The 17,404-nt window shown below is 35.9% G+C and overlaps 1 long non-coding RNA gene across 1 annotated transcript in view; it reads right to left on the bottom strand.

Moving 5' to 3' along the window:
* Positions 1-953: 953 nt before the first annotated feature.
* LOC140684295 (uncharacterized) overlaps positions 954-17,404 on the bottom strand; it is a 31,823-nt gene continuing 15,372 nt past the window's right edge. Inside the window, exons 4-5 of the long non-coding RNA XR_012056359.1 lie at positions 11,770-11,860; positions 954-2,551 (exon numbers count right to left, since the gene is read on the bottom strand). This is a non-coding gene — a long non-coding RNA (uncharacterized lncRNA). The remainder of the gene's footprint in view (positions 2,552-11,769; positions 11,861-17,404) is intronic.

Here is a 17,404-nt window from a genome sequence, read left to right as displayed (position 1 = left end):
TTTAAATGATTATGTCAATTTGCGTGAGGGAGCAGTCTTCTTCAAAATGCTATTGTTTTGGCATTTCTCACTGTGATAATTAAATGCACAAACTTAGAAGTATTTTGCTGTGAGTTGTGTGCTACTGAGAGAAAGCATTTTGAGTTTGATAAACACCACTAATGTATTAGGAATTTGATAGATTAGTTTTTTTTCTTCAAGGAACACAGACTAAATATCAGCACTTTGAATAGTCATAAATTTAGAAAAGATTTCTTACTTACCTGAATATGGAAGAAAACTATTTATAAGCAAAGTCTTACTAAATGGGAAAGTCTAATAGTATTTTTTTTAATTACTGTGTTTATTACTTCTGGTCTATAACCAGCAGCACTAAAAAACATGACATTTGGAACATGACATTTTTTATGATATTAACTGAGTTGGAAAAGATTTCAAGAGGCCATCTAGTGCAATCTCCTATCCAAAACCTGTCATCTTGTGCTGTGAGAAATGCTGGATATTCTGGTGAGCCACAGTTAAGACATTACTTGCTTGGTAGTAAGACCAGCACATTTGTTCTTTAATGTAGGGAAGGCTGGGCTCCAGGACAGCTTTGATGAATGGAGACGAGAGATCTCTGAAGGCTGCTCTTAGAATACAAGGTTTATTAGGGATGGTGAAAGGTCTTGCTTGGAGCTGCCATATGCAGTACGTGGCAAGGCCTGAGGGGATGGGAGAGGGGAGAGACAAGGGGTAGAGAGGATGCTCTAGGAGAGGGTGGAAGTTCCAAGAGGGTGGGGGTTCCAAGAGAGGGAAGTTCCAAGAGAGCGGGGATTCCAAGAGAGCGTCTGGCCCCTCGGAGACCCCTTATCAGGGGGCTTCAAGGTGGGGTGGAACAAGACTTGGGCCAATGGAGTTACAGACACTTGATGCTTCAGGGGAGGGTTACAGGTGTGGGATGGACCATACATTTTGGGGGTTGATTTGGAACAGTCCATTTGACTTTTGGACCTATTTATAGGTAAGGGCATGGTTCAACCAGTAGGGGGGATTGTTTTCATCCTGGCTGTACTATTGTGAATCTTTTGCCAGGCAATTATATTTGTTCATCCTTCCCAAGACTTTAATTAGTCTTGGTTTCCCTACTTTGAATGGTCCTTTGACATTCTGGTGAGTAACCTGGTGCATACCTGTGATCTTGGCCAAAATCATGCAGAAAATAAACAGTTGAGCTACATATGAAATTCAGAAAACTGAATTGTTTCAGCTTTGTTCAAGCCCTATTCTCTCTGGACTGCTTTGAAATTATTTGGGAAAATGCTTATGGAATTTTGGCTGAGATGTGTGCTGAGGTATCAAACAAGAAAACCTCTATCATGGAAAAAATTTCTGCATGACTGCTCTGCACCCTATACAGTAATTTAAGCTCTGTACTTATCCATAGCACTCATAAAACATGAAGAACAGATATTTTCTATTGACATCCTACCATTTTTGATGATCCGGAAAAAAAATTGTCAAATTAAAAATAGATTATCACATTTAGATACTATTTTCTGATTTTGTTCCAAACAGAGGTCCCACAGTATTATTGAAGGTTAAATCTGAGCAAATTTTTACATTGGCTGATGGTCAAAATGCAGGATTAATGCTGCTTTCTCAACAGTCTTAGTGAGAATGAGTTTTATCTTGTAGTAATTGGATAAAATACAATTTTTCATAGACTGAGGAAAGTTTAATTTTAGCACTGTTATTATCTATAAAAAAATATTTCCCTAAATGTTGCATTTAATCATTTCTTAGTTAATGGTATGTTCAGCAATTCTGTTACTGGTTTCAATATTTAGTCAAAATCATCTCCTAATGTAAAGACATTCAGAAGGGTTTTTTTACTCTTGACTTTGTGAAATGTGAGAGATGAGGAGTGGGTAAAGATTAAGACAGCAGTTGCTTTCTGCAAACACTTTTGATGGGGTCGTGGGACCTGCAGCTTACAGGGTTCTGTTCCAGCTCCTGGATGGCATTGGAAGAGTATGAGTTATTTACTCCTCAGGAATAATGCATACCATCACACTGCAGGGTACTGTATTTCAAGTGCTGTTTTATGACAAGATACTTGATAGCAAAAAATGCACTAATATTCTATAGTAAAAACTTTATTTTTATGAATAAACCAGTATTCTAAATTGTTTGTTTTTTTTAAATTTTTAACCTCAGTTGAAGAACTGAACAAAAACATTTACTATCTAGATTATTTGCAAAACAGATCTAGACATCTGATACTGAATGTGCTTTTTATAAACTATTCTGTTTCCTCTGAGGAGGTTCTAATGTGAGATATTACACAGAAGAGAATTGTGTGGGCTCTACTTGATTACAGAGAGTGTGGTGAGTTCTTCATGTTTCCACACTTCATATTTTTGGAATCTTTCATCTTTAGCCAAAGTCTGAAAGTTCTACTCACATCTCTTAAAAATCCTGGGAGGAGAGGTGGGCATAATTCCAGCATCCCTTCTAATCATACCTCAGTGTAATCTCTTGTAACATCAAAGTAGTTGGAGGATGATGACTGGTAGAAAAAAAAAAAAAAAGAGTCAGCTAAAGTTCAATCTCTGAATAGGCTGTGTTTGCCTTTAGATTTGTGTGTGAGGAGGAAGTGGAGGGGTGGTGTCAACTAATCGCATGGAAAACTTGGCTTTTCCTGAAATAAGGTTCATATATGCCTGGATAATTAATTTTTAAATAACTATTTGCTTTCATTAATGTAAGGGGAAACAGTTAATGAAGGAATTCAAGCTAATGATTTTTAGCCTTTAAATATCAGACACCTGAGTTTCATTTCTAGAAGCAATGTCCAACATGCTATGTGGCACTTTTAGACAAATTTGCAGCTGATAAATCACTTGTATTGCATCTCTGGGAGCCAAGTATGGACTGCATATATATAATTGATTTGCAGAACTAGAAAGAAACTAACACCAGATGTCAGTTGTTCTAACAATTGAAAATTAGTCACAAACCATTTGCTTGTCCAGCTAGGGCGTGTAGGAGAGGACATTATTGCTTGGAAAAGGCAGTAAGCATTAATTAAAGTCCCTCTTAAGAAACAGTCAATGAATGCTGAGACTATAAGAGCATAGACTTCTCCCCACATCTCTTCTGTGCACTCTGGTGAATTATTTACACAAATTCTGCTTGTTTTTGCAGAAAACTTGTACCAAAGTCATCACTTCTAGCACTTCAAATCCTGCAAAATATTTTCTGCTGAACATACCTTGGGTTTTTGTTGCTTTCTTGAAAAGAACATGCCCATTAGAATGTAATAAATTATTTTCTTATTGATTATATCCCAATAAAGTGATTTCTAGCTTGGACTCTTGTCTACATCATTGTTACTTTGTCAGACAGTCTTTTACTGAGGTATCCTGATCAGTACCACAGCTAGTGTTCCTGGATATCTGGTTACTTACACATTCTTTATCCAGGGAAAGGTCTTGGGTTCAAATTCTGATCCTCCTGATGATAGCTATTCTTATGAAAGCTTTTTACCCTTTTCTATCTACAAATCTTTGACAGTGGAAAATGTCAGCAATACTGGAGTAAGAATCAGTTTGGATGTACTAAGAATGAGATATTTGACTCTGTATTTTACTGTAACAATCCTCAGACAGACAGTTTTGCATTGCAGCAATTGAACTGAAATTTATTTAAAAACTTGAGCATGAACACCTTCATCAACTTTTGTTTCTCTATTAGAATGTAGCATCTGTGACTGAAAAACAGCTATAAATTTCCTGTTTATTATCTGCAAAGTTATTTGCATGTACCTGAAATAAGGTTAATTTATACCTGGATAACAACATTTTCAATAACTCTTTGTCTTCATTAATGTGAGGGGAAACAGTTCATGTAGGAGCCTGAGAAACCTGGTGTAGTTGAAGATATCCTTGCTCATTGCAGAAGGGTTGGACTAGATGGTCTTCAAATGTCCCTTCCAGTCCAAACTATTCTGTGATTCTATGGTTCTCTGCAGGAGTTCTTCATATGGAGCAATAATAAAATACAAAATGTCATTTCTGGGTGAGATGTTAACAAGAAAATTCTTTATTCAATTTGTATGGCTATAAAAGCCTTCATAGATAATGTGAAACAGAATAACGGAAATTTACTCTTCAGCAAAAGGAATGGATACAATTTTTGAATTCTAACTTACCTAGAAAGCCACAGAATCAAGAGTATGATTTAATTGAAAAAATAAGTATTTTGATCCCATGTTACCTGGGTCTTATTCCATAAGAAATTGAATTAACATCAACTTTGAAATTAAATCCAGCAAGAAGACTGAAACTAAGAAATGTAACAAAATGTATCTATGTAAATATGTATATATATGTGTATATATACACACATACATGTATATATATATATGTGTAAAGTAGTAGATTTTCACATCCTTCACTCAGTTAAAAGAGGAAGAAATAGGAAAAGATTTTTGAGGGAAAAAAATCAATAAATCTTGTTCACTCTGAAGAGACATAGAAATTTGAGATCCTTTTGAAAAATTGACACCATTTTTGAATGTGAACTCACTTGCATGTCCCAAAATTCCTTTTTGTAGATGGACATTTTTATTAAGTAATCCTTTCACAACTTCTATATACATTTAAGGTTCACTTGTGCTCAAAAGACCTATGAGTTTGGGTACCTGTATGTGATTTCTGAGATTTCCAGTTCAGCAAAAGAAAGTGAAAAATTAGGTTGCATTTATGCTTTAGGCTATAGTGATGGTAAGTAGAAAAGCAGTCTTTGAAGTATCAGAGGTGCAGGCTCACAATCCAAATTTCTTGATTTCAGGTTGTAAATTGACTAGAAGATTGAGGAATAGAAAAAAAATTTACTACTCTATGTTAGTCATTGTGGGAATATGATTCTTATATTGTGAGTTTATTTTCTGTGATATTTAAATCCTATAAAATAAGCCTGATATTCCAGCATTATTAAGACTTCAAAACTGTGTCATTTTTTTGGTGTTAAAGCTCTAAAAAATTCTACATGGTCCTTCCCCAAACAAAGCAGCACTTGCTAATTTCTTTTAGCAATGATGCAGTGAATCCAAAAATCCTTTTCTGACACAAGAAGATGGAGTGAAAGTTTGGAAATTTCTTAATAGAGCTCACAGACCTAGTTTAAAAGTGAAAAATATATTTTTCCTAATATCTCTATTTAAATCAGTGAGGAAAAAAGTTTAACTTTTGGGCAGATGAACGTATGCCTCACCAGATATAATTCATTCACTATGATTTCATTGTTTCTTTCCTCCTTCATATATGACGAGATGATCATACCAACTTGTTCCAGTGTTTATATGAACTTGTTGATCTGGACTTTCTAGGAAATAGAACAGTGTTATTCTTCCTCGTGGGTAAACACGTAATGCGTGATAAGGAAACACGCTTGCAGATATGGATTTATGAGGGAAATTTCTTTTTCGTATAAGACAGTTGAAGCAAAACAAACTCCGAGCCAATCTGAAAAGTTTTCAAGCCCAACCAACACAGCTGCACATTATCCTTGTAATCAGTACCAAGAAAAGTGGCTCTGTGGCGTGGATAACATCAAATTTTAATTCTGTGAGGGTGCTTTGACTGTGAAAGTGAGTCTGTATGCTTAGCTGGGCATCTGTCCAGCTATTTAATTCATGAAGTGGCCTTCTCTCTACTTCAGGTAAGGTGTTCTAATGACTTGGTTGGCACAGGATGTGTGCAGTCTCAACCAAAAAGTTGATTTTTTGCCTTTGAATAGCAATTGAAACATATCTCCTATTAAATAACCTTCTGTACATTCCTCTCACTGCAGTGCTGTGTTATTGAACAAACTAAACTCATGACATCACTTGGTGAGTTAAAGGTACTCAGCAGCAAACTGTTCAGGAAATACTCAGACTATTGCAGAATCAGGCCTCTAATTACAAACTTATGTGCAGTGTTCTGGTTCATTTCTGTTACTGATGTTCCATTTCAGTGGCAATTTTTTTTTTTTTTCTCAGTAATCCACCTCTGGGACTCTAAATAATCTCTAAAGGACAAAGATGGCTACTGCAGAATGTGATCCAAGGTTCCATAGTTGAATCTCACATGTAACTAATAGTATAAGGTTGTGACAGAAGTAATGTCTCTCCAGTAAAATGCTATTGTTGTCTCTATCTATAGGGAAAAAAAAGATTAAAACCTCATTTTTATGCTACTCTGCAGCAAAATGGGCCTGACACTTTAGAGATCAACAAGCAGCTTTTTGGGCTGTTTTCTTGCACAGAAACCAAGTTTTTTGATGGTTGGACACAATATTCTTTTTTAAACTAAAATTCTGGATAAAATAATTACTAAATTGTTGGTACTTTCACGAGACAGTTTCTAAAGAAGCATAAGAGACTGATACAAATTGACTTGCCATCTCTAGAATGCTTACTCCAGAAGTTAGCAATGCTGTATAACTAAATAATGTGAATTTTGAAATAGGTAACTGATGCATTATTGTTTTGACATAGGAAGATAGAGCAATTACTAATTATCTTCAACTGCAGTTTTTCTGTGGGACCAATCAGCAATAGGACTGTGACTTTCCTTTTGGCTTCCTTCAGAACTATACCAGCCTTATCTCTTGCCAATTATGATTTCTGGTGTAAATCTGCTAGTCTATGCACCAAAGAGAGCAACGAAAGGCTCTCTACATTCTCCATACAATCCTGGTCTCATTTAAATTTGCATAGGATTCTGTCTTAAAATTGGTAATACGACTAGAGATACTGTGGCCTGTTGTGATGTTTGTAGAAACAAAGAAGAAAGAAGCTTGTTATGGAATGCCACATTTTCTTCTATAAACCCAGTATTTACACACCCTTTAAGGCTTAGTAGAAAACTGTGAACATGGGTAGTCCATACATCTATATGATTGTACTTTGATACCTCTGAAACTCCACCAAATTCTTATATCCTTTTTCAAAGAGTAGTCCATTATTGTCTATGTATATATTCATTTTTCAAGAGCTTGCCTAGAGTGGGCTTGGTTCATGTGGATGGAGGCTGCATTTGATTCTGTTAATGTGAATAATAGAAACTGAGTGTTCTGTGGATAAAAATAGTATTTGAAAACTATCCTTATCTTTTTTCCATTCTGCTTCTCCTGTAAACAAATATTTAGAAGCAGAACCGCTAATACTATAAATATGTACTCCTGGTACTAATTTTTTACTTATAGTTAGAATGCAGAAAGTACTTCAGTAAAGACTCCAACCAAGACGGTGCAAATATTAATTATTCAGTTCCCACTACATGCTGCTGAAGTACCAATGGCTCTGCATATATACTGAAATACAGATGCGTCTGCTAAAAGTCTTACAGCTGCTGAAGAACAGCATGACTTCAGCAACGCTTTTAACTATGTTGTACCCAGTATGTCCTCAGTCATGATTCTTGAAGGATGCTACAAAATACTGTGCAGAAAAGTTATCCTGAATCCTTTCCTTGACACTTATTCTTCAAGCTCCTGTTGGAAACTGTTAGAAGTTTCAAATTTTTATATTGCTTCCATTATGACATGTTATTTTGCTACATTTATACACACAAAGAGAAGGACACAACCCTTCCTCTGGTTCAGTCTATCCCTGTTTTAGGAGATTTCATTTGATTTTTTTAAATGCTTCAATAAGGGACAGCTGTAGATAAGAGAAACAAAAATATCTCTGAAAATAATTAAAAACGTGTTTTGGCAACCTTTTCTTTAGAAAAGTAGAAAATATTTAAGAGGTAGATTTTAGTTCATGGAACAGATCCTCCTTTTTTGCTTTGTAGCTGCGAATCCTGTCAGTTCCTACTGCTAAAAGTAAACAGAGTAACTCAGAAAAGTGTTCCTGTCTTTTCTTAGCTTACTAGGAAAGAAGGTCTGTCCGGCTTCTGCCTTTTTATTCTCTGCATTGTTTATGTCTCAGAGTGAAATAACTTTATTTAGCTATATCACACTGCAAATCAAATATTGTGTCTGATTGCTTGGCAAATGTTAGGTCAATTATTTTCAATTTTTTTTTTTTTAATATATCAAGTGCCTACTTGATATGCATCTGTCCATAATCCTAAAAAATCTTTCATTTTAATATAGGAACTTTATATCTAGAAGGGTTACCCTCACTGCTTCCTTTCATTAAAATCACTTATCCCCATGGACATTGAACAGTCTGTTTTCCTGCATGTTGTGTTTGCTGGTGAACCAACAATCTGTGCCACTTTGTATCTCTCACTTAAGCTTTAGAGTTTTTGCAAATGAGCCATAAAAAACCCCGTAACAGGAATATGGGACAAGATCACACTTACACACACATGAAGCCAAGCTTCAAGAGCTACCTTTCTGTCCTAGCGAATATCCCACCTATCTAATATATGACACTCCTGCTGTTACCCAGCTGCTTGCAAGCTACATTTAAAAATGACCCCTTTTTTACTGCCACAGAAGCCTTGCATTCAAATCCCAGTGAAATGCCAATCTGTTGAGGATATAGGCTACAGGTTTATTCAGCTTCATATTAAGCCCATAGTTACTCTAAATAAACTTTCAGTTAAAAACACTGAACACGTATTTTTGTCTGATAGGCCATCTTTAGATAATTATAACTATATTACTACACAACGTGACTGTACTTTAATAACATTACACCTTGTTGCAGTTACCTATCTCTACTTGTTCCTTTGAATGCACAAAAAGTCTAAATTTAAATACTAGATTTTCTAAAGGGCTAGAGAAAAACTAGACCAGAAATTTTATTTAACATATTTGGTTCTTTTTACACATAGATTGGATTGACAAATTAAAGATGATTTTTAAGTCACATGTTATTGTCAAATTTAAATGTCATGCAAGTCCTGCTAGTCTTTCTGGCTTCCTAGTAAGTAAGTAGGGGTTTTCATTTCTGCAGTGTCTTTCATCCCAGAGAAATTTAAAAACTGGATTAATTCACACAACAAGCCCTTGAATTTAGCTGCTGAGAACTTTGATAGCAGAGTGGGAGTGCAGTTAAAATAGGAGGATTAACTCTTGCACCAAATAGAGCATCCCTTTACAATCTGAATGCACATAACTCATAAAGTATAATTAAAAATGCTGAAAGTAATAAGGTTAAAGGACTAAATTTACTGAGTATCCTTTGATGTGACAGGCCAGGTTTTATGTATTTCATCCTGGATTGTTTCCAGTGTCAAAGTGCACTTACATGCAACAGTATATCTTGCAACTGAGCTAAAATTCTTGGTGTCTAAAACACAAACCAACAATATATAATTTTGGAAAAAAAGATAGTGAGACAAAGAAGGGATGTTTGAAAAAGGGACAAACTGCAACACAAGAATAAACAAATGTAGCAAAACCAATGAAAATGTCAGCATTTTCCTGAAGTGATCATGCTGAAGGTCCAATGACCTCTCAAGCAGCTAGTATGAACTTTGTGTATGCATATGCATGATCCAGACTCACCTAAATGCAGATATGGAATTAAATTTTCCATTATGAATCTTGCTTGGTTGCCCCACATGTAAAAATAGGTAGATCCTAATTGTGTACAATTCTGTCTAGGAGGCTCCTGGGACATTTTAGAGCATAAATAATACTTTTATCTGAAAATGATACAAGTTCAGACAGCTGTGTGTAAAGGCTCCCAGTCTATTCCTAAGAGAGGAATAAAAGTAAGAGTAGTTGCTTGTGATTTATTAGTGATACTGTTGGTAAATTCCAGGTTGCAGCAATAAGAGATGGTATATATTTTAGAAGATATAGGCCGGGACACATAAATAAGAAAACTGTTTGGAGTGAAAGAGTAAACAGTTTTATTACAGCTATGAATCTCACTCAGTGATAGTTGATATATGGCCACAGAAGTTGTTTTTAAGAGACAGAGTGCTAGGAATGATCTTTGGCTATTTTCAAGAAATTCCACAGCTGTTTGATTTCCATGTAAACAACTCATTAAAGATGAATTGCAAGACTGTCGCTTTTATGATACCTCAAGACTGACAAAATTCAGAGCTTTCGATGTCTATAGCACATGGAACAAACAATGTCAGAAAATTGAAATTGTGGAATAGAATTAGAAAAGGTAATATGTCTTAGCTTTACTGAGGTATAGCTTTTCCTTTAATGCCTGCAGAAGATGCTGTCTATTTATTGTCTGCTGTTGCACTTGCCCAACAGAGCAGAAACATCTAGCTTAGTACTGCAGAACAATCCAAAATGGTGCAAGTCTTTGTTTTTTGAGCTTTGGGAATGAGTCCATACATTTTAATTTTCAAAGAAAAAATGTGACATTTACAAAAATAAGCACTTTAGATTAAACTCTACTAGTCCCTTTACTTCACCTTCTAAATCTGGTAGAGGTGTCACACACATATGGAAGGCCCATTTCTCATATTGCCTGGCTAGCACATCTCTAAAGTGCCTTGGAAATAGGATCTTCAAATGTATTTCAGTATTCCTTGTTCTCTTTGCAGAGGCTGCCAGCCAGTCTAAAAGTAATGCCAGCTGAGGATGCTACATTTTGGATAGTTTTTTGCTTGTCTCCACAAACAAAATAATTGTACATTGATTTGTGTATATTTTGCTTTGTCAAGCTTGTAACAAGTCATGCCATTGTAATGGAGTGGAGATGTCACCTTCATTTCTTACCTACAAGAAGTTGCTGCCTCAGATAAACGAGGCTTTCTGTTCCTTCTGTTTTTACTTAGATGGTCTTTGGCTGAAAGGTTGCAATACAGGATAAAACCACAGAACCCTTGTTTTTAGCTGAAAAGAAAACATTTCCATGAATAGATGAGACTCATACCCTCAAGGTCACTGTTTTGGCAAAGGATGTTTTGAAAGAAATATGTGAGAAACTATGCTAATTCTAAATAAAAGAACAGGAAATGTATAAATTTATTATATTTCTTAAATACTGCCATTTAAAAAATATAATCTTTGAAAAAGGAGACTTTAAGAATATTCTGGACTGGAAGCGAACTTAGCCATAGTTTGGAAGAAAAAAAAAAATCAAAGAGATGTGAACCACTAAAGTAAAAAGACACAAAAGAAAGCAAAACTAAAAATAGCTCTGGCAGCACCCTGTGTGCGGATTTTGTGGGACATAAGGCCTTCTGAACACACCTTTTGGAAGGCAGCTGAAGCTTCTTTCACTTTCCAACATTTGTCCTTTAGCTCAGAGATACTACAGACTAGTAAAGTATTTCCTTCAAGACAATTGCTCAGCCAATTTGTCCTCTTTGTCTGGTGCGGAAAAGGTTCTATCTAGTCTGTACTGCCTGGTTTGGTATTACATTTTTGACTTCTTAACTAGATTTTTCAGTCTGCAGTCTGATCACTTTAGCAGAGCTTATTTTATGAAACTAGCATTTTTATGCCTCTTTTGGGCAGCAGAATTTTTCACTTCCTAGACTCTGAACTGCCCTTCAAGCTTCCTTTAAATGTTCCTGGCATTGAAAGCGTGAAGATCAATTGATGATTTTTTGACAAATAATAAATAATCAATTTTAAAGAAAAAACTTCAAGTAAGTGAGAATGTTTCTTTCTGACAAACTATATGAGAAAGTATTTATATCCTTTTCCTAACTTTTGTGTACTTATTAGTTGGCCACATGGTTGCCTAAGGACAGGGACTAGCCTTTTGTGATATTTTTTTTAATGTGTGTGCTCGTTTGCATGCACAAATGTGTATTTTTGTCTTTATATCTGTGTAAGTAATAGAAGCATAGTTACCATCTCTCCTTATCGTAGATCTCAAAGAGCATAACAAGGCTTCAGTCCTCTCCTGGTGAATCTGCAGCCTCACTAAGACTTTTAACAATGTCTATACAAGTAGAATAAGACAGAGCAGTTAGGTCTGGGACCACAAAATTATTATATTTAAAACAGTCACGTAACACATATCTTTTATATAGCACATGAATGCATGTCCACTTTGCATCTTACTGCAGTACAAAACTTTGGTCTCATCTGTGAAGCAGATATGTCCCTGGAAGGTTTTGGAGATTCTTTTTTCCTTTAGGACAACATTACTTATGATCTGTGGTTCATTTACATTTACTTCATAGATTCTGCTTTTTAGTTCCTTCAGAGATAATTCCTAAAGCTTCTGTCAAATGCTGAGATCAATTCTGTGCGTGCTGGGGAGGCAAGATACTGGAACTGCAATCTACTGTTGTACGTGAAAGGAGAATTTAATTTCAACTGAAGAGCTTGTCAGTGCCATTGAAAACTAGGTTTGTGAAATAATATCAGTTGCACCTATATGTATTCTTTAATATTTAGAATGTAATTTAAGCTGAAAGCAATGTCAAAATTATCAGAAGTTTTTATCCATCAGACAGGGAGAGACCCATTCCCTATAGACAGGTCTCTCAGTTTTGTTGGCTTTGTACAGGTGTGCATGAAAGAGATATTCTCTAACCTTTTCCAAGTTGCATCTTGCAGCCTGATTTATAAATGGGATGATTTTTCTCCTCGTAAACTTGTGCTAAGGCAGTACATCCATAAAATCATTGTTAGAAATGCCTCTCTACTATGTCTACCTGAAATAGAGAAAAGTCAGTTCCAAGTTTTCCGTAAGATAAAGCTTAATACTACTCCAGTTGCTTGTGTATATCTTCACTGAGTGAAAATAACCTTTACTAGATGATTTTGGTCAAAATGCAAGAGAAATTCTTTTATACTAGCTGTAGTAGTTATTTTGAAGTGACTGGCTGAAAATAATGAAAGTTTTTATTCTGAAAGCAATTAAAAATATTTTATATGTATAACATTTAAAAATTAAGATTCTTCATGGCAAGTACATTTCTCTCTCAGGATTTTTCATAAAGGTGCACAGAGAGAAATGAAAGAGAAAACAATTTCTATTTCTGCTCCTTGTTTTTCTCATGTGGAATGTGTTTGGAGAATTGTCTACCTGGAGTGAGTGCTTGACTGGATTATGGTGAGGATTGTTTGAGCCTGATGGCCAATCCAACCCACCTGTGTCTGGACTCTTGCGAGGGTCACGAGTTGTGTTAGAACAAGTAGGTTTGTAGTTTTTAGTATCTTTCTTTATATAGTATATTAATGTATTTTAGCATAATTATAATAAAGAAATCATTCAACCTTCTGAATTGAGTCAGACACCATCATCTCTTCCCATCAGGTTTGCCTGCATTCACAGCAATTTTTGGTCACACTAGATAGTTTAGTTATGTCTACCCAGGTTCAGTCATACCAAGTAAATAGATTTATTTCTGTGCATCTGTGCAAACTCAAGTACACAAAGAGTTCTCATAACATTCCTTTCTGATAAGCCATGCACCACTATCTCAAGACCATTTCTTGACAATAGGTAGGCATTCAGCTTTTGTTTCTCCTGCAAGTTTATTGCATGCTTATTATTGGCCAGACTTGGATCCCTAAGTGATTCTGCTCTTCCTAGGTGAGTGTCTAAGGAAAAATCTATTTCTAATGTGACACTTGAGCTATGTAGGAAAAAAACCCACTCACTGGGAACTTATATCTTTTCCTAATGCATCCTTGCGAATTTAGCATTGTTGTGAAACTATCTGAGAAGCCGTGGTAATGGAAATGTTAACAGAAACCAGACAGTAATGTTTAGAGAGCTATTATGAACTTCAGCTTCTGTTCACACAGTTCTCAGAAAAAACAAAACTTTTAGTTGCTGAAACTGCAGTCTGAAGGGGGTGAATGTTTACCAGATTCTTTGTTACCAGCCAAAGAATCCACAGAAAACATATTCCATCATATGTTTACATAGCAAATCACATCCATATACAAATGCTTTCATCAGTTAACTTCACTGGAGACGCTCAGCTGAAAAAGCTTATACTAAAGCATATTGAAGTCAGTGGGAATTTTCACAGGGACTGCTGTAGATTTTCTTTCAAGTTCTAACTCTGCTTTTAGCAGCTGAATTGAAGAAGTAACTCCATAAGTTGTAAACTCACAGCACACTGTGGTCTGTGCCAGGACCAGTCTTGTGACATGATTATACTGCAGTAAAATAGTGGTGAATATTGCACACTGTCTATAGATAAAATCTTATGAAATTTGCATTCCCTGTAGAATAAGTCTAAACTACTTCATAGACATGAAAATTCCTCTTTATATGCACAGATTCTCCTGCTGAGAAGGGATAGTCTGAGTTGGCTTCAAAGGACATACAGATCATTAACCAGTGACAATTTCTTATATAAAATATTTCTGAAGTCTACTATACAAGGGAAAACAATGTAAATGGTTAGGGTAGAGTATGGCCTGCAGTTCAGCTCCTATGTCTCTTCTATATTTTAGCTGAGTCTGGTTTGGTATGGCAATTTGAATGAGGAAAATGCTTCATCCATAGTGAATTGCTTTTCATAGTGAAAAGCAGCCTCTGTACAATTCCATGATGTGTATTTCTTGCATTTCTCTGTAGGGAACTTGAAAGTTTAGGGTTTTTTCCAGCTTGAGGCATGACTATTTTGCTACATGAATGTGACAAAAGCCAGGTTTTGAGAAGTGAATATTACTATTGGATGGGATTGCTAAGGACTGTCATTTTAAGTCTACAAAAATTGTAGAATCATAGAAAGATTTGGATTGGAAGAGACCTTTAAGGTTAATCTAGTTTCACCCCACTTTCCATGGCCAGGGACATCTTCCCCTAGGCCACGTTGCTCAAAGCCCCTTCCAACCTGGCCTTGAACACTACCAGGGACAGGGCATCCACAGCTTCTCTGGGCAACCTGTTCCAAAGTATGTAATACATATCCTTCTCTCTGATGACTAAATGGGTAAATGCAGATTGCTTGGATATGCACATCAGGGCAGTTCAGACAAGCGAAAGTTAACAGAAAGTGTTGAGAGCTGTTGGGTGACCCAGTCACCTAGTGGTGTTACTGGGCTGCCACCTATTCACTGATCCTGTTATTCAGTCTTTCTCACTGTGTCTCTGGAAATTCACATCTTCATGACCTGTCAGGCCAATGCATAAAGAAATATAGTTCATATACAAAGGATCAGGGAAGACTGAGGAGGGCAATGAAAAATGCTTTTCTTTTCTGAAGTATTTCTGATATTTTAAAATATTTTTTTATCTTTAACAGTTAGCAAAAATCCATTGTAGGAACTTCTGAGAATAAAAGATTCTATGTTTTTTGCAGCTGGCTCAAATCAAATGATGTGTTTCATTTAAGCAGCTTCTCTTTTGAATATATGAGTAATTAAAATTCAGTCAAAGTATGACATAGTTGCAGAGTGTTTCTGTATATAAAGTTGTAAATTCTTCTAGGTATAAAAGACAGACATAGAGTATGACCTCAGAAAAACAGTCTGCTAATGGGCTTCTTGGAGCTGAACTTTGCTCGCAACATGCTCTAGGGAACATGATGACACACAGTGACCTTAGTCACGGAGAGACATAGAACACATTTTCTCAAAACAAGAAATAGTGGTAGCTCTGCTGTCAGTTTCTATAAATCTGGGAACAGAAGCTCTGAACCAGCCTTCTGTCAAAACAATCTCCTAATAGCCACCAAGTACATTAGGACCAAGTACATGATTTTTTATTCTATTTTAAATATTCACTTAAATTTTTACAAAAGTGGACACTGTACTTGGGCTTTCTGTAGGCCTCTATTTTCTGTTCCATATAATTTTTCTTCAAAGCGTGAACACTAAATTATAAAACTAAACTTTTCCTCACAGCTTAGGTAAAATTAAGGATAGAATTGCATTCAAAGCATGGGATCAATCTCCCCTGAAACTGAAATTGTAAATTAAAACCAGATCAAATTTTATAAGAGAGTTTTATTTTTAATTAAAATATCTGATTTTTATTTTAATATTTTGATTTTAAGTAAGATTGGCTGCTGGATTTAAAAATTTAGTCCACATCTGCGTTTTGTCACTGACCTACTGCAGGGTGGAATGTCAGTTCAGATATTTCAATCAGGTTCAGGATTGTCTTAAAAATTTCTAATTCATGTATTTTGCACTCAGAGAGAAGTTTAGATAGGAGATTGCTTCCTAAAAAGGTTGTTGGAGAAACAAAACACATTGCATAACAGGATTAGGATCACTTTGAAAGTTTGAACTGCTAGTGGTTACTTAAAAATAACCTCATGGACTTGTAACTGAAAATTCCAGTTATATTTTTAACAGTAGGTGTTGCTGTAGGAAAAGAGAACAAAACATGCAAAGCAAACTACATTCACAGGAACAGCACATTAGTGAAGAAAAAGGGAAGCCAGAATATTTTGTTTAGAACTACTTTGAAAAACCCTATTGGCAGTTTATGTGATTTAAAATTTTATCTTATCACCTTTTCTCATTCAGTTCTGATGAATGGCCTGTAAAAAGCATTTAGATAGTTCAGCATTTTGAATATTTTGTCTGATTATAAAATTACCACTCAAAATTAAACCTTCCTCTTCTCACTGAAATGTATATTAATATTCTGTCTGCATGAAAACTGAATCATAGACATATATACACTTCTAAATACCACTGCCTGGCTAGTATTTCAACCTGAAGATGTGGCCAGATCAGAACAAAAGGTAAAATTTAAGTAAATCAAGTAAATTTAATTTTAAAAATTAAGTAAATAAGGTGCACAGCTTACTCATGTCTAGGTAGCAGATACTACTGGCAAAGCTCTGAAAGTCATTGTGGGTACCCATTTGGCTTGTTGGGTTAGCAGATAGATATGGCTGGGTGATGCTATCACTTTCCAATATGCTGGTATAAGTAATTTGTGTTGCAGTGGTTCCAGACCCTTATCAGAGAGACCTCCATGTGCGCATAGTGAACACATACAAACAGCCCTGTTTGCCCTGGGTCTACTGAGGTACTGAGACAAACACTGCATTGCCTGAGCAGCAGAAGCCCAGAAAAATAAGCACATTCTTTACATTTTTGATCTGGAAGTGATTAGAGAGATTTCTAGGAGATTGTGGTGGAAATATGTTTGGTTGAAAAAGGAGGGAAAAAGTCACAGCCATGCTTGTGCCAAGTGTTACCTGGTGAGAGGATGCTCTGCTCCAGCCACTGGAAGGACAGGCTCTCTTTTAACCTGGGCTTTTTCTTTCAAGTTTTCCCCTCCCTCACCTATATTACAATTCAGAACTTTAGGATAAAAAAAAACCTGTTTCCTTCTGATGTTCAGCAGGCTTGGGTGAAAGATATGTGTTGTAAAACAGGTTTGTGGAGGAGCACTGTGTGAGTGAGCAGGAGCTGACAACTTGCTGAAAGCCCAGGGGCTCAGCTTTCCTTGTATATTGTGCTCAGCCTATACTGTCATTAGTATTCCAGCTATCTGCTTGTGGGGAAGAACAGAGGAACTCTTCACTTCTCACTCTGTGGAGGCACATGGAAG

Source organism: Taeniopygia guttata, chromosome 5 (genome assembly GCF_048771995.1).
Source record: "Taeniopygia guttata chromosome 5, bTaeGut7.mat, whole genome shotgun sequence".
In the NCBI taxonomy this organism is placed as follows: Eukaryota; Metazoa; Chordata; class Aves; order Passeriformes; family Estrildidae; genus Taeniopygia; species Taeniopygia guttata.
The sequence above is the reverse complement of the archived record's forward strand: the minus strand, read 5'-3'. Positions and strand labels throughout refer to the sequence as shown.